General features: G+C 45.0%; 1 protein-coding gene across 8 annotated transcripts in view; it reads left to right on the top strand.

The window, feature by feature from the left end:
• Positions 1–25,950, top strand: part of ATP6V1C2 (ATPase H+ transporting V1 subunit C2) — a 60,179-nt gene that overhangs the window by 4,763 nt on the left and 29,466 nt on the right. The window lies entirely within an intron of this gene.

Below are 25,950 nucleotides of genomic sequence, written 5' to 3'. Positions count from 1 at the left end.
AAAAAATGGCTGTATTACCTTGACTAAATGTAACCTAATTTATTTGAATTTTCCTATTGATGGACATTTAAGTTTTCTAGTGTTTTGCTATTGTAAACAACGCTGTAATGACCCTCCTTTTTTGTACTTCTTTGTGCGCATGTAGGAGTGGGATAATTATTTTAGAACCTTAAAATCATTTATTTTAAAAAATTATTACAAATCTGGTACATAATCATTGGAAAATATTTTAGATCATTATTGTTGTTAATTCACTAAGTGACATCCAACTCTTTTTGACCCCATGGACGGTAGCCCACCAGGCTTCTCTGTCCATGGGATTCACACATTTTACATGCTTTTCCCTTTGTATGTTGTACTTTGGATCTCACCATTAACTAGTCCGCTATAATGTTACACCAGATGGAGTTGCCATAATTTATCTTTCAGGTAGGTTTTAAATAATAATACTACCTTGTCTTCGTGTAGATGAAACTCTGTGGTTTAACAACCGTTTGCACTTGGTTCTAAGAACAATACGGATGAAATAGGCAACAGAGGAGTCTTCAGGGGCCAGGGCGTACACCTACCACTCTGCATGTCCAAGGGAGACCAGGTTTTGGCTGCTTGATCCTCTGTAGAGGGTTTCCTTTTTTTTTTTTTAATTTTATTTATTTTGGCTTGTGCTGGGTCTTCACTGCTGCGTGGGCTTTTCTCTACTTGCAGCTTGTCGGGTCTATTTTCTAGTTGCAGTGCAAGACCTTTTCATTGCCGTGGCTTCTCTTGTTTCGGAGCACAGGTTCTTCAGTACTTGCAGCGGGTAGGCTCGGTACTCATGGCACGGGGGCTTAGTTGCTCCCAGGCATGTGGGATCTTGCCGACCCAGGGATCAAACCCATGCCTCCAACATTGGCAGGTGGATTCTTTACCATTGAGCCACCCACAGTTGCTTATGTTCAGGGACTGTGGATATGTGCTTTTATTACCTTCTCAGGGGAATGGTGATTTGGATGCTATGGCCTTTTCTGATTCATTTTAATGGAAATTGAGAACTAGGATTTCTAGTGATCATACTAGAGGTTTCTGATCTGTAGCTTGGTGCCATGGGCTAGAAATTACATTTTCTGTGTTCTACTTCCTGTTCAGCCACCCATCACCTAAGAATAAAAAGAAGCCCTTTGTTAGTAACATCTTGCTCTGCGTGGGATGTTGGACTAACCACAAAAAGGCAATCCTAATCATCAGGCAGTTTGTAGCTCACAGTTCTCGAGAAAGAAAACCTTCACCTTCCTCATCTGTAAAATGGGATAGAAGTGATCATCTCTGTGCTTTCAGGGAAGAGTGAAGGGGAGTCAAATCATGTTGAATCAAGAGTGATCAAATCCCGGGACGTGTTCTAAGAATCACTGACATCCAAGAAACAAGTGGGTTGGTCCCTTAATATCGGCTCCTTTCGACGGCTGCTCCACCCCATGGGGAGGTGGGTCTAACAAATACTGAGGCGCCTGGCCCCCTCTCCTGGGCTGGCGATGCCTTTTATTGGCAGCCCTGACAAACAGCAGGATGCTGTGCAGTGAAGGTACAGCAGCATTGGCCTAAGGAGAGTAAATTGTTAAAAAAGAAAAAAAGAAAGGAAAAGTGTGAAATGTTCCTAGGCCTGCTATAGAAATGACAGCTAGTCAACATTTTAATTTTTCTAGACCTTTGCTACCAGTTTTCTTCCTTAAAAAGGTGCATGTCCTTAAGTTCTTCCTTATTCACCAGAGCCCCTTCTACCTCTCATAAAATTCTGTGACCTTAGATTATTATCACTTCCACTTTCCTTTTTTATTTGTTTTTTGGTTTGGTTTTTTTCAGTAAACATTAGAGTTTTATCCTGTGCCTATTGGTTACACAAATGACTTGTGTTTAAGAAAATAATGAGCAAGGCAGATTAAGGCTGTAATTGTGAAACAGCACCTGAATGAATGAAAGAGTTTTTTCTTTTAATATATAAACAGAGTGAGGTATGGCAGAATGAAAATCACTGTGCCTTGTTGTATTTTTTTCCTTGTGGGTACATATTCCCAAGAGCCTTCCTATCAGGAGAAGAAAAGTGGTGTGGACTGAATACCCTGAAATTCTTATTTCTAGCATTCATCCAGTCTAGAGGTCAGATAACTTTTGTTTGGGGATTAATGCTGGAGCTTGGGGTAAAATAATGGGAAACACTGATAAAATACAAAGATCAGCTTCAGTCAGAAGGACGCAAGTATTATTAGATAAATAAAGGCTAGCCGGGAATGTAACCCAGGCAGCATGAACCCGTCAGCACTGCTTCTGGTTAGGAGAGCAGAGTAGGATCAGGAGTTTTCAAGGTGTACTGTTTCCACATCCTTTTATTATTTATTTACCTGGGGCACTAGAGTGTTTTTCCGTGTAGCTGGAAGGCAGCTTTTGCTTGCTTACTGGAGCCTTCCTTTTATTTTTGATTGATTGCCCCGTACCGTCTTTGGTAATTTACCCTGTGTTTACATTTTGATTCACGAACATTTGAGAAACCAAATGATTTTCCCTTTGAAAGAGCCCTCCTTCCTCCCCTCCCCTTTTTTTTTCCTTTTCTGTTTGAGGTCTTCTCAGTATCTTAGCCTGTTTTGTGGTGCTGGTTAAGGTATTACATTTCACTGGCACTTGGGCTGTCAGAGGCACCTCATGAGTTTCTTTGGTGCTTTGGTAACTGTCACCTGCCCCTGAGAGCATTCCCTAGTCTGCAGAGTCACTGGTGGATTTTCTTTAACCACATGGTTCTGTGAAGCTGACTGTGCGGGCTGGCTGATGAAAGATTCCATATCCAAGTGTGGATGTCTGTTTAGTGATGCAGGTCTTAGAGAGTCAGCTCTTCAAAGGGCATTCTAGAGACAAACATGGAGAAGGCAATGGCACCCCACTCCAGTACTCTTGCCTGGAAAATCCCATGGACGGAGGAGCCTGGTAGGCTGCAGTCCATGGGGTCGCTGAGAGTTGGACACGACTCAGTGACTTCACTTTCACTTTTCACTTTCATGCATTGGAGAAGGAAATGGCAACCCACTCCAGTGTTCTTGCCTGGAGAATCCCAGGGACGGCAGAACCTGGTGGGCTGCCGTCTCTGGGGTCGCAGAGTCGGACATGACTGAAGCGACTTAGCAGCAGCAGCAGCAGAGACAAACAAAATATATTACCCAAACTTCTCTTCTCTGCCCCTGCAAGAATATCAGGTCAAGATTATCTGCATTGACGCAGCTTAGATTGGCTGGACAAATAACAGCTGAATGCCTGTTTATGCTTTCCTCAGGGCTCGGTCGTCCTACTGCATGTGAGCTGACTTCCTGCTCCCTGGAATGGCTAGCCTTCCCCACATTCTACTCTCCCTGTTATTGCCTGTTTCCCCCCTTTCAGCTCCCCCAGACTCATCTCCCAACCTCGGCCGCCACCTTCAGACTCTACTAGTATTGGGCTGGCCAAAAATTTCATTTGGGTTTTTCTGTAAGATGGTACAGAAAAACCCGAATGAGCTTCTTGGCCAACCCAGTACCAATGAGCACACCTGTCCCCTCCTTCATAACACCCTCCATGGCGCCCTTGTATATTTTCTTGTGGCATCATTGGAAGACTGTCTTCCCAGCTAGACTGTAAGCTCCTGAAAACCAGCTGAATGAATGAACAGAAGAAAGAATCCTGGAATATTAGAGCTGACAAGGTCTTTAGAAATCTAATCTAACTCTTTCATGTTCCAGATGAGGAAACATGCCCAGACAGAAGGTTCTGGAAAGAACTGGGTGGGCTAGGGGAGTAGAGGGGAATAGACCTTTGATCCAAATTCAACAACTCGCCCATTAATGGTCAGTCTGTTGATCTGTGTTTTGTTGTTTAGTCACTAAGTCATGTCCAACTCTTTGCGACCCCATGGACTGTAGCCTGCCAGGCTGCTCTGTCCATGGAATTTTTCAGGCAAGAATACTGGAGTGGGTTGCCATTTCCTTCTCCAGGGGATCTTCCCAATTCAGGATCAAACCTGTGTCTTCTACATTGGCAGGCAGATGCTTTACCACTGAGCCACCAGGGAAGTCCATAAAATATATTTTAAAAATCAATTTAGTTTCTTTTATTTTTTAAAATGTGGCTACTAGAAATTTTATATGGTACATCTGGTTCAGTTCTGTTTCTATTGCACAGCCCTGGCCTAGAGTTGTAGATGTGCTAAGTCGCTTCAGTCGTGTCCAGCTGTTTGCAACCGGATGGACTGTGGCCTACTAGGCTCCTCAGTCCGTGAGATTCTCCAGGCAAGAATACTGGAGTGGGTTGCCATGCCCTCCTTCAGGAAATCTTCCCAATCCAGGGATGGAACCCCCATCTCTTCGGTCTCCTGCACTAATAGGCAGGTTCTTTACCACTAGCACCACCTGGGAAGCTCAGACACCTGAGTCCCCTGGGGATCTTGGCAAAATGCAGAGTCCAACTCAGCATGGGCTGAGCCTAGGATTCTGCATTTTTTCCCAGCTCCCCAGTGATACTGGTGCTGCTGGAGACTACCCTGGGTGCAGCACATTTGAACAGGGGCTCTCAGAGTGCCGTGTGGGTCAGAATCATATGGAAGATTCTGGGCTTTCCTTCCAGAATTTCTGATTCAGTAGCTGTGATGCGGGACCTCAGAATCTGCATTTCTGCAAGTTCTCAGGTGGTTCTGATGCTGCTGGTCTCGGTGCTGAGACTGAGAACTGTTGCTTTAAATGGTGACGGGATGATCCGTTTCTGGAAAGTTTAAAATACGTCACTCTGAGGTATTGGGGCTTACTGCACTTTTAGGAGTAGTTCTGTTCCTCCAAATTTCCATGATTTTCAAGTTTCCTCTTTGGGAGAAGTGTATCAATTTTGGTAAATTTTCATCTTCCTCAAAAATAATCCACATTGTTGACTTTTCCAAGTTATTTGCATAGAATCAGCTACTTTTGTGTTTTGTGATAGTCTCTGCTAATTTCTCTCTCTCTCTCTCTTTTTTTTTTTTTTTGGTGTTTTCTTTGATAAGGCCATCATCCAACAGTTTACCTATCTCACTCTTTATGAGAAGCAGCTTTTTTTCCTCAATTTTTAAAAATCAATCTTACACTCTTACGATTTCTAATTTTCACATTTCTGCATTTATCTTCCTTCCTCTTGTTTTGTTTGGGTTTGTTTTCTTGCTCTTTTCTGCAAACATAACTGGTTTATGTGCTGCGTTCATTTATGTTCTTTTTGTTTCATTCTGTGATGTTTAAGGTAATGGATTTTTCTCGGCATATTACATAATTGTTGGCATATGGAATTTTCATTATCAATTTTTTTCTATGTGTTATGCAATATTATAAAATTTCTAGACTGTTGAGTTTTTTTTGTTGCTGTTTCTGTTTTTGTTTTGTACTTTTGTTGCTTTGTTGTTAGAGAATAAAAAAATGAGATAAGTGCTACTTCTATCTTTGGAAATTTGAAGTTTTCTTTGCTGCTTTTTCTACGTGTTATATGGGTGCCTATATGGATGCCTTATACAGATGTTGTCTCTAGTTTTCCTTGTATAGAGTTGATATATATCTGTTGGTGCAACAGTATCAATGATTTCCATAACCACTGTTTATGTTTCTAATCTTGGTGCACTTTGCTACTCTTATTGCTGAATCACAAAGGTCTGTGATGGTTATGACTCCCTGTGATGTTCTCTGGTGCTTCTGTTATATTGTTCTGGTCTTGAGTCCCCAGAGAAGTGTCTGGGGATGCTTCTGGTTGTCACTTCCCTGTTTTGCTAGGCTCCATGCTTTGAGTAATATTGCATAGGAACCTGGAATGTTAGGTCCACGAATCAAGGCAAATTAGAAGTGGTCAAACAGGAGATGGCAAGAGTGAACATCGACATTCTAGGAATTAGTGAACTAAGATGGACTGGAATGGGTGAATTTAACTCAGATGACCATTATATATACTACTGTGGGCAGGAATCCCTTAGAAGAAATGGAGTATCCATCATAGTCAACAAAAGAGTCCGAAATGCAATACTTGAATGCAATCTCAAAAACGACAGAATGATCTCTGTTCATTTCCAAGGCAAACCATTCAATATTATGGTAATCCAAGTCTATGCCCCAACCAGTAATGCTGAAGAAGCTGAAGTTGAACAGTTCTATGAAGACCTACAAGCCCTTCTATAACTAACACTCCAAAAAGATGTCCTTTTCATTATAGGGGACTGGAATGCAAAAGTAGGAAGTCAAAGTCTGTTGCCTGGAGTAACAGGCAAATTTGGCTTTGGAGTACAGAATGAAGCAGGGCAAAGGCTAATAGAGTTCTGCCAAGAGAACGCACTGGTCATAGCAAACACCCTCTTCCAACAACACAAGAGAAGACTCTACACATGGACATCACCAGATGGTTGACACCGAAATCAGACTGATTATATTCTTTGTAGCCAAAGATGGAGAAGCTCTATACAGTCAGCAAAAACAAGACCGGGAGCTGACTGTAGCTCGGATCATGAACTGCTTATTGCCAAATTCAGACTGAAATTGAAGAAAGTGGAGAAAACCACTAGACCATTCAGGTATGACCTAAATCAAATCCCTTATGACTATACAGTGGAAGTGAGAAATAGATTTAAGGGACTAGATCTGATAGACAGAGTGCCTGATGAACTATGGACGGAGGTGTGTGACATTGTACAGGAGACAGGGATCAAGACCGTCCCTATAGAAAAGAAATGTAAAAAAGCAAAATGGCTGTCTGGGGAGGCCTTACAAATAGCTGTGAAAAGAAGGGAAGCAAAAAGCAAAGGAGAAAAGGAAAGATATACCCATTTGAGTGCAGAGTTCCAAAGAATAGCAAGGAGAGATAAGAAAGCCTTCTTCAGTGATCAATGCAAAGAGATAGAGGAAAACAACAGAATGGGAAAGACTAGAGATCTCTTCAAGAAAATTAGAGATACCAAGAGAACATTTCATGCAAAGATGGGCTCAATAAAGGGCAGAAATGGTATGGACCTAACAGAAGCAGAAGATATTAAGACAAGGTGGCAAGAATACACAGAAAAAGTGTACAAAAAAGATCTTCACAACCCAGATAATCACGATGGTGTGATCACTGACCTAGAGCCAGACATCCTGGAATGTGAAGTCAAGTGGGCCTTAGGAAGCATCACTATGAACAAAGCTAGTGGAGGTGATGGAATTCCAGTTGGGCTATTTCAAATCCTGAAAGATGGCGCTGTGAAAGTGCTGCCCTCAATATGCCAGCAAATTTGGAAAACTCAGCAGTGGCCACAGGACTGGAAAAGGTCAGTTTTCATTCCAATCCCAAAGAAAGGCAATGCCAAAGAATGCTCAAACTACCTCATAATTGCACTCATCTCACATGCTAGTAAAGTAATGCTCAGAATTCTCCAAGCCAGGCTTCAGCAATACATGAACCGTGAACTTCCAGATGTTCAAGCTGGTTTTAGAAAAGGCAGAGGAACCAGAGATCAAATTGCCAACATCCGCTGGATCATCGAAAAAGCAGGAGAGTTCGAGAAAAACATCTATTTCTGCTTTATTGACTATGCCAAAGCCTTTGACTGTGTGGATCACAATAAACTGTGGAAAATTCTGAAAGAGATGGGGATAGCAGACCACCCAACCTGCCTCTTGAGAAACCTATATGCAGGTCAGGAAACAACAGAACTGGACATGGAACAACAGACTGGTTCCAAATCAGTAAAGGAGTACGTCAAGGCTGTATATTGTCACCCTGCTTATTTAACTTATATGCAGAGTACATCATGAGAAACGCTGGGCTGGAAGAAGCACAAGCTGGAATCAAGATTGCCGGGAGAAATCTTAATAACCTCAGATATGCAGATGACACCACCCTTATGGCAGAAAGTGAAGAGGAACTAAAGAGCCTCTTGATGAAAGTGTAAGAAGAGAGTGAAAAAGTTGTCTTAAAGCTCAACATTCAGAAAACTAAGATCATGGCATCTGGTCCCATCACTTCATGGCAAATAGATGGGGAAACAGTGGAAACAGTGTCAGACTTTATTTTTTTGGGCTCCAAAATCACTGCAGATGGTGACTGCAGCCATGAAATTAAGAGACGCTTACTCCTTGGCAGGAAAGTTATGACCAACCTAGACAGCATATTAAAAAGCAGAGACATTACTTTGCCAACAAAGGTCCGTCTAGTCAAGGCTGTGGTGTTTCCAGTGGTCATGTATGGATGAGAGAGTTGGACTATAAAGAAACCTGAGCGCCGAAGAATTGATGCTTTTGAACTGTGGTTTTGAAGAAGACTCTTGAGAGTCCCTTGGACTGCAAGGAGATCCAACCAGTCCATCCTAAAGGAGATCAGTCCTGGGTGTTCATTGGAAGGACTGATGTTGAAGCTGAAACTCCAATCCTTTGGCCACCTCATGTGAAGAGCTGACTCATTTGAAAAGACCCTGATGCTGGGAAAGATTGACGTCAGGAGAAGAAGCAGATGACAGAGGATGAGATGGTTGGATGGCATCCCCGACTTGATAGACGTGGGTTTGGGTAGACTCTGGGAGTTGGTGATGGACAGGGAGGCCATGGGTCACAGGGGTCGCAGAGAGTCAGCCACGACTGAGCGACTGAGCTGAACTGAATGCTCTGGTTGCCTGTTGTATGCCATATGCCAGGCACTGTGTTAGGTGCCTTCCATTTCCCTGGTGGCTCAGTGGTAAAGGATCTGCCTGCCAATGAAGGAGATGCAGGTTCCCTCGCTGGGTTGAGGAGATGCCTTGAAGAAGAAAATGAAAAAAAAAAAAAAAAAAGAAGAAAATGACAACCCACTCCAGTGTTCCTGCTAGGAGAATCCCTTGGACAGAGGAGCCTGGTGGGCAACAGTCCATGGGGTCGTGAGAGTCGGACTCGACTTAGCAACTAAACCACCACCACCATTTCTGTGTTCCCTCATGGATCCTCACCATGTTCTAGATGAGAACCCTGATGTTCTCAGAGTTCAGCCACTTAGCTGATGAGCATCAGGCCTTCACCTGGTCAGTCTGCTTCTCTCTCTTCTGGGCAGATGGCGGTTAACTTCTTGCCTTCCTGCCCTGGCTCTCTCTCCTCCTTCAGGCCCTGCTGGGACAGTCGCTGCTTTGACAGTCCCCCAGCCAGCTCCCAGCAGCTCTCACCAAGCCAGAAGTCACCTGAAGGGAAGGAGGGTTGTTGATTTCTGTGTAGGAGGCGAGTGCCAGCCTCAAGCAACGCTGTGAAACTCACAGGGTGACTCTCTGGAGGGGAAATATAGCATCAGGCCCTTTCATTTTAGACCCGGGCCAGCTCCTGGGAGCCATGACGCAACGGTTCTCCAGACCTCAGCCCGGCCCTGTCCACATCACACTCTTCACGAGACTTGTTTTCAGGGGCTTCAGGGGCAGCTTTAAATGGTTCTTTTTTGGGCACTGGCTTCATGTCATTCTTGATGGACAGCTTATATATGTCCTTTCTCCTCTTTTGTGGTCTCTCTCACCTCAGTCAAAGGCTCCTGGGGTCCAGGCACCTGTATTCAAGCAAACAGTCTGGGCATCTCGTTTCTGACCATCCCCTTGAGACCCCAGTGAGGACTGAGCCCTATGGCCTACGCCTCCCAAACCTGTCCTGTATCCATCCACTGCTCTGCCTTCCTCCAGTTCACCTTCAACGCCTTCTGTGTTTTTGCAACAACCCCTTGATGTGTCTCCTGCCCGCTTTTCATCACTGCCCACACAGCAGCCCCAGTTATCTTTTTTAAAAAACAATATGTGACTTTTTTTTTTTTTTTGCTGGAAGACCCCTCGTGGTTTTCCAGTGCCCACAGTAGAAAACACATACACTTGACTGGCTCCCAGACCCCTAACTATCGGATCCTGGGTGTCCCCTTCAAGGTTCACTGGCCCAATCACCTCCCATGATGCTGGCTCCATCTGGTCTTGCACAACCCGTTCCCCCAGCCTACAAGGCCCCCACCTGCCACTCCACACTGAAGACGGTGCGGGGGCGGGGGGGGGGACCCTGACCTCATCCCATCTCAGTTAGAATGTCACCTCCTCCAGAGGCCGAGTCCCTCTAGGTCCTTTATTTTAATTCTCTGCCTTCCACGTGTGCATGCATGCTGTCACTTCCGTCGTGCCTGACTCTGTGCGACCCCATGGACTGTAGCCCACTAGGCTCCTCTGTCTGTGGGATTCTGCAGGCAAGAATACTGGAGTGGGTTGCTGTTTCCTTCTCCAGGGGATCTTCCCGATCTGGGGGTCGAACTTCCTGCATTGGTAAACAGGTTCTTTGCCATAAGCGCCACCTGGAAAGCACCACTATTTAATACTTTCCTTGTTTGTGTGTCTAATGGAATATCTGCCCTAAGGAAACAGGGGTGGTATTTCTGTGTGTATCTCCTAGAGCGGAGCCTGGCACAGAGCCGGTGCTGAGTCAATATTTACTGGGTACACGTCCATCTCACGGTAGTGGGCCATCTCTTCTAGCACCTGCTCTATCCGCTGGGGAACCTGAAAAATTTATGGGTCCTGGGGCACCACCTCCAGGGATGCTGATTAGGTTCATTTAGGGTAGGACCTAGGAATCTGCATTTTAAGGAAGTACTCATTGTAATCCTGAGTCAGGTGGGCTTCTGACTTTGAGGACCTGTGTTATCAATAGCATTTATATGGCTATTAGCCCATTGGATCCTGACATACTTCTAGGAAGTATTAAGGCCAGGGATTCTAAATTTATATTTAAAAGATAAAATATCTTTTAATATAAATATAGATATTTATATTTAAAACAACCTTTATAACAAGGTTGTTTTTGTTTTCTGAACAGGTAATACATTCACATGTATCAAAGGCAAAACAATATAAAAGGTTTTACATGAGAAGTCTCCCTTAAACCCTGCCCATCCAAGCCCTCCCCAGCCCCTGCTTAGGAAGCCGCTTGTATGAATTGCTTGGATACATTTCTGATGCTTCTTTATGCAAGTAGAGGCAAATTCCAGCATATATTTTTATTTTTTCCCTTTTCAAATACAATGGAGAAGGAAATGGCAACCCACTCCAGTATTCTTGCCTGGAGAATCCCATGGACAGAGGAGCCTGATGGGCCTGTGGGATCCATGGGGTCGCACAGAGTCAGACATGACTGAGTGACTAACACACTTTCAAATACAAAGTCATAATCCACATGTTTAGCATCTTGGTTCTTTTTCACTTAACAGTATATCCTGGGAGAGATTTCTCCATCAGTGTATAGAGAACCTTCTTGGTTTTAAACTACCATGCATTCCACGTGGGGGAGGTTTATTAGTCAGCCCTAGAGGTGGACACTTGGCTTATTCACTTTTATGGAGAAGGGGGCCTGTTACCAACAGTGCCACAGGGTATAATCTTGCTCCTGCATCATTCCTTTGCACATACAATTATGCATGTGTATCTCCAGGATGAATTCTTGGAAGTAAATTGCTGGGTCCTGGGTCAGATGGCTCCGTAATTTTAATGGACGTTATCAGATTTCTCTGACCATTTTGAATTTCCGTTAGCAGTGGAATTAAGAGTCCCCCATTTTCCTACAATGTTTCTAATGAAGTGTGCTGTCAAATTTTGGGATCGTTACGAACCTGGTAGGTAAGAAATGCTGCCTCAATGTAGTGTGGGCTTTTTTTTTTTTTTTAAGTGGCTTTATTTAGACATAAACGATGTGCAATAAATGGCAGGTTTTTAGCTGTACAGTTTGAATGAAGAGTTTTGACGTATATACACCAGTGAAGCCATCACCACAGTCAAGGTAATGAACATATCTGTTACCCTAAGAAGCTCTTTGCATCTCCTCCTTCAACACTAATCTGCTTTCTACCACCGTAAGAGTGCACACATATTTTAGACCTTGTGGAATAATATGGTGAGTATTCTTTTTTTGGTTTGGTTTTTCCACTCTGCTTCATTATTTGAGATTTTTCTGTGCTGCAGTATGTATATTAATGTTTCCTTTTTTTTTTTTTTACTCCTGAGTAGTATTCCATTTCATAGGTAAACCATAGTTTATTTATTTACCCATTGGAAGATTTCCAGTTTTGGACTGTTTAAGTTGTGAATACCCATGTATTATGTGCTATTTTTGTATTGACAAATTTTCATTTCTTTTGGGTAAATACTTACCCCTTGAGGCAGCTAGGATCTTGGTACCCAAACTGTGACCCTTAAACCTTTGCATCGTTTCCTGACCCTGGGGGATGGGTATGGCTTGGAGGAGGGCCAGATCAGATCATGGAGTCCCAGGGCGTGGCCCCCTTGCTGGGACTAAGCTTGAAATAACAGCTGCATTGAATACTATTTTGTATAAATAAGGAATACTGATTTTCATTTTAATTTTTTTTTACCATGCCACAGCTTGCAGAATCTTAGTTCCCCAACCAGGGATCGAACCCTTTCCCCCTTATGTGGAAGTATGGAGGCAGTCCTCATCACTGGACCAGGGAATTCTCAAGAATACTGATTTTTTTTTTTTTTTAAAGAAATGCTCATTCTTTGCAAAGGTCACATTCTGGGAGATGAGGTGAAGGAGTAAAGAGGCCATCTGGATCCTAGGTGGGACATGAGTGAAGCAGGAAAGACAGGGAGCCCAGTGGCTCTGAGGAGCGCTGGACTGATGTCCTGCTTCATATCCTCAGGCACTTGTCCAGCTGGGCAGCCAGGATCTGCTGGTCATCTGTGTGTTTTCTCGGAGCCCCTGTATTTTGCAGCAGCTGACGATAGCGGGAGTAATAAACTTTCAGAGATCTCTTTGCTTAGTGGCGACCAGAGCACTTTTGCATGGTGATCATGTATATGGAGGAGGGAGGTTCCTGGTGTCAACCCCACGAGGGCAGCAGCTGTGGTCTGTTTGTTCACTACTGTTTCCCGTAACAGTGCCTGGTGCTTAGCGGGCGCAGTATGTTTTTTTGCTGAGTGCAGAAAGCAACCAGTTTTGGGTGGGGGTGTTTGCCAATGCTGACCGTACTTGTTAGGGGTGCCTTGCCTTGAGGAAGGGGCACTTGGGCTGTTAGAAAGAGTTAGTAGCATCCAAGTGGCTCCAGAAGGCTGGCCTGGGAAGGGCAAGGGAGAGGAGGAGGGTGGAGAAAAAGGAGGCCAGACAGGGCGGGGTGTTCTTGTAAACTCTGCTAAGGAGTATGAACGTCAATATTTGAACTTCTTGGGAAATCACTGGTAGAGTTTAAGCAATACAATGGCATGCAAAGATGTGTATTTTTAGAGATCCCCCTGGCTGCCGTAGGAGGGATGGACACCTGGAGGCTGGGTTGGGAGAGGCAAAGAAAGCCCAGAGTTGGGTGCTGGAGGAAATCTGGACAAAGACAGCATGACCTGCCTAGGACAGTGACCCAGGGCCGGGCCTGGGCTGATTTCTGGTAGCTAAAATATAGTGGTGATGGGAAAGAAGAGGGTGGAGCCAAGGAACTCTGGGGAAGGTGACAATATCCAGCATAAGGGGCCAAACCAGTCCTTGACATTCTCCAGGCTGGGTCTCTACCCTGGAAGCCAAGAACAAGGCTGAGACTTTTTTTTTTAAATTGAGGTATAATTCACACACTGTTACATTCACTCCCTTAAGGTATGAAATTCATTCATCTCTAGTGTGTTTACAAGGTAGTCCAGCCATTGCATGCATGCTCAGTCTCTTCAGTCGTGTCCCACTCTGCAACCCCATGGACTGTAGCCCACCAGGCTCCTCTGTCCATGGGAATTCTCCAGACAAGCATACCGGAGTGGGTTGCCATGCCCTCCTCCAGGGGCCCTTCCTGACCCAGGGATTGAACCATGTGTCTCCTGCATTACAGGTGCATTCTTTACCCACTGAGTCACCTGAGAAGCCCAGTCCAGCCATTGCCACCATCACATTCCAGAATGTTGTCTCAAAGAAAACCCAGTACCCATTGCAGTCCCCTCCCAGGGAGGACCAAGCTGTCCTAGAGGCCTTGTTTCTGTCCTGGTCAGTTCCCATGGAGCTGTGCAATCTTAGGCAAGTCCCTACCTCACCTTGGTCCCTAAAGGCCCTTCCAGCTGTGACTCCATGCAGTGATTCTGGGTGGGCAGATTATGTTATGGTCATACTCCCATGACTCTAATGTTAAGGATTTTTAATGGGGGAGGAGGGCTTGTTTCATTTTATTTTTTATGGTAATCAAGCACAGATGATTCTACTATAATTACCACCTTAATTAGCATCTTGGCATAAATCTCTGTCTTCATTTTTGGTTACCTCCTAAAGTTGCACTTCCGAAAGTGGAATTACTGATTCAGGGGATGGAGACATATTTAAAGTTGTTTGTATATATTGCTAAATTGTTTTCCAGAGAGGTTGCAAGAACAGGTCATTTCATCAGACCCTTGTCAATTGAGTGCCTTTAGAAACCATTGTTCATTTCCCTGGCAAAATGAAAATGATGTGCGATTGTTTGAGTATGGATTTATTCCATCACCAGCTTGAGTAAGCACACTTACAGGCAGTTCTGAGTCTTCTATCCTCCCATTTGTGATCTGCCCTTCTGCTGTCACCCTGGTGTCTTCTGGGAGGGCTGTGGGTTGCACCATTCTGGTGACACTCTTCACTTGTGAGTCCTGGGATCCCTGCGGTTGGGCACGATGACTGGGCTGCTTGATGGGTGACTTTCTAAAATGGTTTGAATTTATTTGTTTTTGCTTGCGCTGGGTCTTCACTGCTGCCTGGGCTTCTGTCGAGTTGCTGAGAGTGGGGGCTGTTTGTTGCAGCGTGGGCTTCTTATTGCAGTGGCTTCTCTTGTGGAGCACAAGCTCTGGAGTGCTTGGGCTCAGCTGTTGTGACTCCGGGCTCTAGGACACAGGTTCAGTAGTTGTGGCGCTCCGGCTTAGATGCTCCACAACATGTGGGATCTTCCCAGACCAGAGATCGAACTTGAGTCTCCTTCGTCTCTTGCGTGGGCTGGCAGATTGTTTAGCACTGAGCCACTAGGGAAGCCCTTAGTGGGGTTGACTTGTAGCAAACTCTCCAGAACTTAGACATCGTCAGGCCCCTCTGCCTATGGATGTCAGGCGAGTGTATTCTCCTTCTCCTCGGTTCTGTCTTGTCTCAACAAAAATTTGAAGCCATGAACGTTAGAGCCCACAGCGTGTCATAGCTCTCGGACAGACCCTGTTATAGCTCTCAGGTCTCAAACAGACTGTGTTATAGCTCTTAGACAGATCAGTGTTACAGGTCTGTGTTACAGCTCAATTTTATTTAGAAAATAGCAGGAAAATCCATCCTTGAGGCATGAGGGCATGCCGACCCAAAGACGCTCGAAGAGAAGAGAGGGGGTCCCTGGCCCTTTGGCTCCTCTTTTTATATGTTTTTTCCTCCCACCCTGGGCCTGCCCTATGTAAATTGGGCTAGCCAGGAGTGCTGTTTGTTCTACCTGAGGTCCTCACTCCTGTCTTCAGACCTTCTTTTGATCTATTTTCCAGGCTTTTTACTTCCTTGTCTTTTAGCCACGGCCATTCTGGACTCCTGTTTCCTATTCTAACTACCTAACAGTCTCTTGCGTTGGCCGGCAGATTCTTTAGCACTGAGCCACTAGGGAAGCCCTTGGTGGGTTGACTTGTAGCACTCTCCAGAACTTAGACATCATCAGCTAAGTATTAGCAGAACTGCCCAGTTACTCCTATAAGACCTCAGAGCATTTTAGCACCAATTCAGAACAAGGAGCCTTCCCCCTCCATGTTCCACTAGAAGGCAAATTTTCTCTGAGGGTAGGTTGGCTTTTTGAAGAGGGCCAATAATTTCTTGATGGCTCAGCTGGTAAAGAATCTGCCTGTAATGCAGGAGACCTGGGTTTGATCCCTGGGTCAGGAAAAGCTTCTGGAGAAGGGAATGGCTACCCATTCCAGTATTACTGCCTGGAGAATTCCATGAACAGAGGAGCCTGGTGGGCTATAGTCCATGGGGTCGCAGAGTCCAACACAACTGAGTGACTAACACACACACTCACACACACACACAAAGAATGTCTATGCTGTGATGTGGGAGAATCAAGGTGCCCAAAGCTAGAGCAGGTTCTGGTTTGAGTGATGGGGGAGGGGATGGGTGACTCTGCTGAATGGAATTGCTCTAAAGATGGGAATATCCATCCATTATTGAAACTCAGAGTTTCTGTCAAGCAAGGATAGGATCCACAGTAAGCTGTAAATGGGGCCAGAGTCCCCAGAGCAGGGACCTCCCAGAGGCCTCACGGGGGATCTTTTGTTTCTAAAAACAAAGTCACTGAATTGCTCTGCTCACATTTTCCTGATGACTTTGCTGCAGGGCATGTCCCCTGACTGAGGAGGAAGTGGAGAGACAAAGGAGGGGGTGAGGTGCCCTGGGAGGGGGGCCCTGAGTCAGCAGCGGGGCCCCGCTTGAGTGGGAGCTTCTAGGCCTCTCTCCCCAGGGCCTCAGTCTGGCTGCAGGCAGTAGCTCTGTGTATGGGGAGGTTTGAGGTATGGGTCTTCCACAGAGGGTCCCGACAGCCCCTGGTGTGCTGACAGCAGCTGGTGTGGAGGAGGGAGGCTTGCTTTAGAGGCAGGGTGCAGGGTTGGTACGGCCACCAGTGAAGGGACCAGGGTGGGGAGGCTGGAAGCAGGCAGGGGGCGGGGCAGATTTTAGCCTCCCTGAGCCTGTTTGCTCAGCTCCTGGGGCTTCCCCTCCTTTGTCCTGTGGAGCCAGGTGAATCTTACATGTGTCCTCTGAGTGGGCTTTAGTTTGGGACTTCAACCCATGTGGCTGGGACGCAAACCCGGCCAAAACCCACGGTACCTGGGTTTTCAGGACCTAATCAAGCTCTGATCCTTGATGTCTCATTGCAGAAAAAATTCAGTGAGAGATAGTGATAGGTACGAAGTGGATTTAATTCAGATTTGGAGAGAAGCACACTCCACAGACAGAGTGTGGGCTATCGCAGAGGGCGAGTCAGTTCAGTCACTCAGTCACATCCATCTCTTTGTGACCCCACGGACTGAAGCCTGTCAGGCTTCCCTGTCCATCACCAACTCCCAGAACTTGCTTAAACTCATGTCGATCGAGTTGGTGATGCCATCCAACCATCTCATCCTCTGCCATCCACTTCTCCTCAACCTTCAATCTTTCCCAGCATCAGGGTCTTTTCAAATGAGTCAGTTCTTCACATCAGGTGGCCAAAGTATTGGAGTTTAGCTTCAGCATCAGTCCTTCCAATGAATATTCAGGACTGATTTCCTTTAGAATGGACTGGTTGGATCTCTTTGCAGTCCAAGGGACTCTCAAGTGTCTTCTCCAACACCACAGTTCAAAAGCATCAATTCTTTGGTGCTAGCTTTCTTTATAGTCCAACTCTCACATCCATACATGATTACTGGAAAAACCTTGATTGAGGATCAAGGTCTAATTAAAGTCAGCTTGTCTGCCATCTTGGACCCATTTGGTTCTAATCGGTTTATGTTGTCCCCTTGGGCTAGGTCATTCTTTCAGAAAGTTGTGCCCTGTCCCCCTCCCTCCTGTTACATGAGGACTCAGGACAGCTCGCTAGATGGAGCCACTGTTTTCCTCTGTGTCAGAGGCTATGGAAATGGCCTCTGCCCTCCCTGTTACCCGTTGGCCCTCTCCTCCCAGGCATGGGGTCATTTCTGAAAACTAGACCAACCCTAGCCTGCACTGCCCGAATTATCCAGAAAACCCTGGAGTCGGGTGGATACCCTCTTTCGTGTCCCTGTGGACCTGTGCTCCTTACCTCGAAACCTGATAGCCACGCTGTCCCTACAAGGGAACTGGGTATAGGAGACCCAGTCCCTCCTTCAGAACAGGGGCGAGGCAGGTAGGTACAGATGGCCCAGCTGAGTGCCTGGATGGAAGCGTGGCCCGCGGGGATGCTCTGCTATGCACGGTCTGTACTGGAGACGCCATTTAGGAAGCATCTCATCTGGGCTTGAGCCCCGGGGAGGGGGAGTGGGCTCGGGTGCATGGGGATCAGCGGCCTCCTCCACTTCTGTCTAGTGAGGCCAGCCTTCTCCCAACCACAGCCCCATGCCTGGAAGAGCCCTGGGACCCTGCATGCTGGTCAGTCAGATGAGTTCCAGGTTGCAGGAGGGTTAGTTGGTGGACACAGAAACCTCAGAACACCTGCCTGGCAGTGCTCCCAGCTCTTGAGCCACCATCCACCTGAAGGGGCAGCGGGAACTCTGGGTGCCCTTGGAGCCCAGAAATCAGCAATGCTAGGGGTGCCCCAGAGTGTTTGCAGAAAGGGAGGACAGGACGTGTCCGTCATACACCTGGACACAGGCAACTCCGTCTCTCCCGACTCTTATCCCTACTGTTCCAGGTGTCCGGATTCTGCCTGCTCAGCTCCTGAAGACCCCCTCCCTTCTCTGTTCCCTCCCTGCCCTGCCTCACACCTGGAGGGAGAGGGGCTTGCAACAACACAACGCGGGGAGGTTGCAACAGGGGTGCCCACCCTCTTTGTCTGCACCTCTGGGATCAGAAGCAGCTATCAGAGCACAAATTCTTCGCTATTTGGAGGACAGTGTGCTTTGCCCACCCTGGCTCCCACAAACTGTGTGCAAATTGCTCCAGGAACACACAGATGCCTGCCTGTGGCTGCGGGTTCTGAGGGCTTGCTGCCACTGTGCTAAGAGCTGAAAGTGACCAAGATTAACTGCAGTTTTATGGTCCCCCTGGAAGTTGCTGGCCTTCAGTAGATTCCAGAGTTCCGAAATGGCTACATCAGACAGACTCGGCGAGTGTCCTTGTGGTCTAGGTGGGGAGACAGTTTCCTGGTGCTTGCGACACCTCTGTATGCCTAGAATTCTCTCCTATTTACAACCATATTAATCATTTTTTAAATAGTTCAGTGGCATTAAGTACATTCACATCGTTGTACAACCGTCATCACCACTTCAGAAGTCTTGCAAAACCGAAACTCTGTTAATCCATTATATATAACTCCTTATTCCCTCCTCCTCCAAGCTCCTGGAAACCATCATTTTACTTACTGCTTCTATGAATTTGATGCTGGCTACCTCATATAAACGGAATCATACCGTGTTTATCTTTTTATTTCACCTAGCATAATGACTTCAAGGTTCAGCCTTGCTGTGCCATGTGGCACACTTTCCTTCCTTTTAAAGCCTGAATAATATTCCACTATTGGGCTTCCCTGGTGGCTCAGCAGTAAAGAATTCACCTGCTATGCTGGAGATGCAGGGTCTATCCCTGGGTGGGGAAGATCCCCTGGATTAGGAAACGATTACCCACTCCAGTATCCTTGCCTGGGAAATCCCATGGACAGAGGAGCCTGGTGGGCTACAGTCCATGGGGTTTCAAAGAGTCGGACATGACTTAGTGACTAAACCACGACAGCGATATTCCATTATATGAGTAATACTACATTTTATTTATCTATGCATCCATTGATGAGCACTTGGATTGGTTTTTTTTGGCAATTGTAAATAATGCTGCTATGTTTATTTATTTTCATTTATTTTTCTTTTGTTTTCTACTTACCAAAGTAATATACATCTTAATCACTTCAAGCATGACATTACAGAAATACATTTAAAGGGAAAGTCCCTGTTATTGTACACCTGAAAAAGAAAAGAAATAAAGAAAGTTTAGTTGCTCAGTCATGTCTGACTGTTTGCGACCCCATGGACTGTAGCCTGCCAGTCTCCTCCGTCCATGGGATTTTCCAGGCAAGAGTACTGGAGTGGGTTGCCATTTCCTTCTCCAGAGGATCTTCCCCACCTAGGGATCGAACCTGGGTCTTCCACATTGTAGGCAGGACACTTTACCGTCTTGAAGGGAACCAGTATTAACAGTTTCATATTACCAGAATCGTGTCAGGATTCTCATTTAGGTATATACTGACATATAATTTTTAAAAGTGGAATTAGGTACTGTACATGCTTAAATATTGTTTAATGTTTTATTCTGAGCTAATTTCCAATTTCCAGAAAAATTGCAAGACTATTCAAAGAATTTCTCTTTACCACATTTACTTTATCTTCTCTCACTTGTTTTTTCTGAAGTCTCCTGGCAGATATAATGTCCCTTTACTTCTAAATACTTTATATTTTCTAAAAACAAGGACTGCCACTAACATTGTCCCTTAATACAATGATCAAAATCAGGAATACAGTATTATTGTAATTTACTGATTTAGTTGGATATCACCAATTAGCCAATAGTGTCCTTAATAACAAAAGAAAATCTCATATTTTTCTTAGATAATGGTAAACATTAAGTTGTCTCCCTGTTTTTCACAAGTAATTGTCATGTCTTATTCGCCTTGTTTAAACTAGAATGGTTATTCAGGCTCTGACTTTTACGTTGAGTTGCTTTGACAAGTACAAGTTGGTTATTTTGTAAAATGCTTCTTAATTTAAACTCGTCTGATGTTTCCTCATGATGAGATACAGATTATGCACTTCTTTCAGGAATACCCCAGAAGTGAAGTTGTGTTCTTCTCAGTACATCATATCAAGAGACACATGCTATTCATCTTCCCATTACTGGTGACTTGAACAGATAGTATCTGTTGTAAATTTTCTTTCTTTTCTTTTTTTTAAGGTTGAAGTTTAATTTAAAATACTATGTTCATTTCAGGTGTACAGAATAGTGGTTTGGATTACTTTCCATTATATGTTATTACAAGGTATTTAATGTAGTTCCCTGTGCTATATATTAGGTCCTTGTCATTTATAATTTTATATATAGAGGGGTGTATATCTTAGTCCCAAACTCCTAATTTATCCCTCCCCAACTCCCTCCTCCCTTGTGGTAAGCATAGGTTTGTTTTCTATGTCTGTGAGTTGGTTTCTGTTTTGTGAAGAAGTTCATTTGTATCACTTTTTAAAACAGTTTCCACATATAAGTGATATTATATCATATTTGTCTTTCTCTGTCTTCACTTAATACGATAATCTCTAGGTCCATCCGTGTTGCTGCAAACGGTGTTATTCCATTCTTTTTCATGGCTGAGTAATATTCCAGCAGATATATATGGACCACACCTTTATCTATTCATCTTTTGGTGGACATTTAGGTTGCTTCCATGTCTTGGCTATTGAATAGTGCAAACATTGGGGTGAGTGTCTATGTTGAGTTAGAACTGTCTCCAGATATATGCCCAGGTGTGGGATTGCAGGATCATATGGTAACTATAATTTTTTTATTTTATTTTATTTTTTGCCTGTACTGGGGTCTTCACTGCTGTGTGCAGCTTTCTCTAATCACAGCAAGTGGGGCTACTCTAGTTGCAGTGCACAAGCTTCTCACTGTGGTGGCTTCTCCTGTTGTAGAATATGGGCTCTAGAGCGTACGGACTTCAGGAGTTTTGGTTCACAGTCTTTATTTATGTACTTGGCTGCAACAGGTCTTAGCTGCAGCGTGTAGGGTCTTTAGTTCTGGCATGAAAACTCTTAAAGAATTTAGTTCCCTGACCAGGGATTGAACCAGGGCCCACCACATTGGAAGCAGGGAGTCCTCGTCACTGGACCACCAGGGAAGTCTTTTGTAGACTTTATAACGATGGCCATGCTGACTGGTGTGAGATGATACCTCATTGTAGTTTTGATTTGCATTTTTCTAATAATTAGTGATATTGGGCATCTTTTCATGCTCACATGCGTTTCATGTGCCTGTTGGCGATCAAAACAATTTTTTAATCAGGTAAAATGTACATAGAGTGAAATGTGCACATCTTGAATTAACTGGTTGATGAATTTTGTTGGGTACGTCAGTTTAACCAACACCCCAGTCAAGTTATATACCGTTTGCAGTTTGTTTTTTTAATTAAGATATGATTCATACATCTTTGGAGAAGGCAATGGCAACCCACTCCAGTACTCCTGCTTGGAAAATCCCATGGACGGAGGAGCCTGGTGGGCTGCAGTCCATGGGGTCCCGAAGAGTCGGACACGACTGAGTGACTTCACTTTCACTTTTCACTTTCACTCATTGGAGAAGGAAATGGCAACCCACTCCAGTGTTCTTGCCTGGAGAATCCCAGGGATGGGGGAGCCTGGTGGCTGCCGTCTATGGGGTCACACAGAGTTGGACACAACTGAAGCAACTTAGCAGCAGCAGCAGCATATATCTTCCCTTATGGGTTAGAATAAGTTTTTGCCCAGTATTTTAGAGGAAGGAGCCAGAGTTTAGCTTTAGTTTAGTTTAGCCAGACTGCCACTAAAGAGCACGGCTTTAGAGTCATGTAGATTTAGGATCAATTTCTGCTCTGACACTTATAGCTCATATAAGGTGACTTTTAGCTCTCTAAGTATTAATTTTTTCATCTTTAAAATGGGGATGTTACCTAGCTCAAAACAGTGTCTCAAGAATTGAGTCCCTGAAACACCTAAGAGCCCTTATAAATAAGTTTTTTTAATGAAGAAACCAGTAGAAAAACCAACAAAAGATATGAACACTCTATTAACAGAAGAAAACAGTCATTTGTAGAGTCAATAAACCTATCAAAAGCTGTCCAGCCACACCGATGATCAAACAGATGCAAGTCAGAGCAACAGTGACAGAATTTTTCAGCTGTCAGATTGGCAGGGATTAAAAAGCTACATAATCTGTCATGTTGGCAAGGGTTTAAGAGGTAGGCACTTGACAGTACATTGGCTCTGTATACTTGAAGGATAATTTGGCCTTATCTGTTAACATTGTTAAGTGCTCACACCCTTTATCCGAGTAGTTATTCTTTTGCCATTTATTCTACATATGTTGAGTTGCTAAGTCATATCTGACTCTTTGCAACCCCATGGACTGCAGCATGCCAGGCTTCCCTGTTCATCACTACCTCCTGGAATTTGCCCAAACTCATGTCCATTGTGTAGATGAGGCCACCCAACCATCTCATTCTCTGTCGTCCCCTTCTCCTCCTGCCCTCCATCTTTCCCAGCATCAGGGTCTTTTCCAGTGAGTCGACTCCACATCAGGTGGCCAAAGGATTGGAGCTTTAGCTTCCACATCGGTCCTTCCAGTGAATCTTCAGGACTGACTTCCTTTAGGATTGACTGGTTTGATCTCTTTGCTGTCCAAGGGACTCTCAAGAGTCTTCTCCAGCACCACAGTGCAAAAGTATCAATATGCTGGTGCTCAGCCTTCCTTATGGTCCACTCTCACATCCATACAAGACTACTAGAAAAACCATAGCTTTGTCTATATAGACCTTTGTGAGCAGAGAGATGTCTCTGCTTATGTGCCTGTACAAATGGGCAAAGTGTGTGTTTTGTTGCAAAATCCATCAAAGCATAAGCAACCCTCAATAGAGCAAATTAGTTATGACTCACGTTTGCAATGAAATACTATGCAGTTAATGAAAGGAATGAGGAAGCTCTAACATGACATGTTAAATTTTTACAATAAACTGTATAATGAAAAAAAAAATTTAAAACAGCATCTAGACTCTCATATTCCTTTCCATGAGAAAAGTGTTCTGATTTAGCAATACTCAGTTCACTGATGCCTGTGGTTAATGATCACAGCTAAGTCAGGGACATTTTTGTTAGGTGCAACAAGCAATTCTACCAGCAGTTAAGCTTCATCGGACCATGCTATTTTGAGATGTTCCGTGGTGGTGTACACACCTGGGGGCAGGTGTGCCACCATACTTGTTATGGTTAAAAACTTCATAGAGGCTAGAATTGGAAACAGCAAATAGTGATTAACAGAGTGGCAAGTGGGTTCTCCTTTTAGGTCTACTGAGAAGGAGGCCCGTGTGTTATTTAGGTGCTCGAAGGCAATGGCACCCCACTCCAGTACTCTTGCCTGGAAAATCCCATGGACGGAGGAGTCTGGGAGGCTGCAGTCCATGGGTCGATACAAGTCCAACACTACTGAACGACTTCACTTTCACGAATTGGAGAAGGAAATGGCAACCCACTCCAGTGTTCTTGCCTGGAGAATCCCAGGGATGGGGGAGCCTGGTGGGCTACCGTCTATGGGGCTGCACAGAGTTGGACACGACTGAAGCGACTTAGCAGCTTAGCAGACATTCATTATTCATTCAACAAACATTTCCTGAACAGCTGCTATGCACCAAAATGTTGCCCTTGGGGCTGGAGTTAGAACCCTCATGTAAGGACAATACTCAAAGTATGACTGAGGATATGATAATAAAAGACAGCAACCTGCATTGTCACTATAATAATGATAAAGAGGAACCCTTGACAGCATCAGAAAGAAGTTCTCTGAGAGCAGGGGCTGTATTGTTCACAGCATCTGCATTCACAGCACTCTAGTCCGTGCTTGGCACATAGCTGGTTAATATCTGGAATTTGCTAAATGAATGAGTGAATGAACAAATGAATTGATAGAATCAGGGTTCTAACAAATAACAGAAGAGGGACTTCCCTGGTGGTACAGTGGATAAGAATCCACCTGCTTATACAAGGAACACAGGTTCGATCCCTGGTCTGGGAAGAGTCCAGGTGCCGCAGAGCAACTAAGCCTGTGCACCAGGGCGTCTGAACCTGTGTGCCTAGATCCCGGGCTCCACAATAAGAGAAGCGACCACAATGAGAACCCTGCACCCTGCCACGAGGAGTAGGCCCCTCTCGCCACAACTGGAGAAAGCCTGCACACAGCCACCAAGACCCACTGCAACCAAAAATAAATACATTGTAAATAAATAACAGAAAACACACTCCAATTAGGATAATTTGAGGAAAGACTCTTCATGAAAGGGCACATGAGTGCGTGAGGACTGTTGGAGAAGCACAGGGGATGGTACAGAAACCCAGGTGGACGGATGTTGTCACACCTGTAGGCTGTAGGAGGCGAGAGGAATTGGGTCACCGGAACTGGGAGGGAACCGGATTCACAGCCTCCTCAGCTCCTATTGAATCGCCTGGGGAGCCAGAGGGCAGGGAGCCTGAATGTCTCCATCAGGCTGCACACCTGAAGGTATTTATCACACACTCCCAGGGGCCTGGTTCTTTACACGCACTGTTCCAAACTCTGTGAGAGGAGGGGTGTCACGGCCATGTTGCTGAGGAAACAGGATGAGATTAGCTCGGTCCCTTGCCCCAGCTATGATTAGGAAGAGGCAGAACAACTATCCTAAGAAATGCCAACATCTGTGGAGATTTTAAACCCAGGTGGCCCAGAGCTGTGGGGCCCACAGACAGACTGGATAGTTGGGAGGCAAATTATTAATACTACTCTGGGCCTCAGTCTCCCCATCTGGAAAAGGGAATGATACCCATCTTCGAGAATTATTGAGATGATTCAATAACAGTGATATAGAAATTGGCATGTGGTCAACAAAAGGAAAATGTTGACGTGCAAAGAGTATGAAACATGGTTTTGGGTGGGAGAGTGTGGTTGTTCATTTCTGGTTAATTACTTTATACTTGTATTCATCAGTTTTTTGGCCCCAAACAGATAATGGTTAGATACCAAAGCAAGTTGCTTTCCCCACTACTCTGTTCTTTTTTTCCCTCCCTCCTCTCTCTCTTCCTTTAACCTGGGGCCTTTCGGGGTCCTCTGCCTCAGTTTTGTGTGTTGGACCCTAGGCCCCTGGGCCATGCTCTGAGTGGCCACATGGCCAGTGCCTGCCACAGCTGGGGAGTCGTCCTCCACTTGGAATTCAGGGACCTCTTCCTCCTCCCTGCCTGCAGCCGCTCCCTCCTGGGAGCCAGGAGAACCAGGAGAGGGCCCGAGGCAAAGATGTGGATCCTCGATGCGACTGGCCTGCTTCCTCCTGCAATTCTAACTGATGGGCTTCCAGAAGTGGACACTCTTTGCTATTTATTCTATTAACATTTATAACAATTCCTCAAAATGGATATCATCCCATTTTACAAAGAAGGGAACTATGGATCACAGAGATTAAATAAATTTGGCCACAAATCATACATGTGGCAGAGCCACAGCAAATGGGAATGCCTCTGCATCTCCTTTCTTATCCTTTCTTAACCTTTCTGGAGCCTCCAGTATG

This window comes from Bos javanicus, chromosome 11, assembly GCF_032452875.1.
Source record: "Bos javanicus breed banteng chromosome 11, ARS-OSU_banteng_1.0, whole genome shotgun sequence".
NCBI classification, from domain to species: domain Eukaryota; kingdom Metazoa; phylum Chordata; class Mammalia; order Artiodactyla; family Bovidae; genus Bos; species Bos javanicus.
Note: the sequence above shows the minus strand (reverse complement) of the source record. Positions and strands in the feature narration are given on the sequence as shown.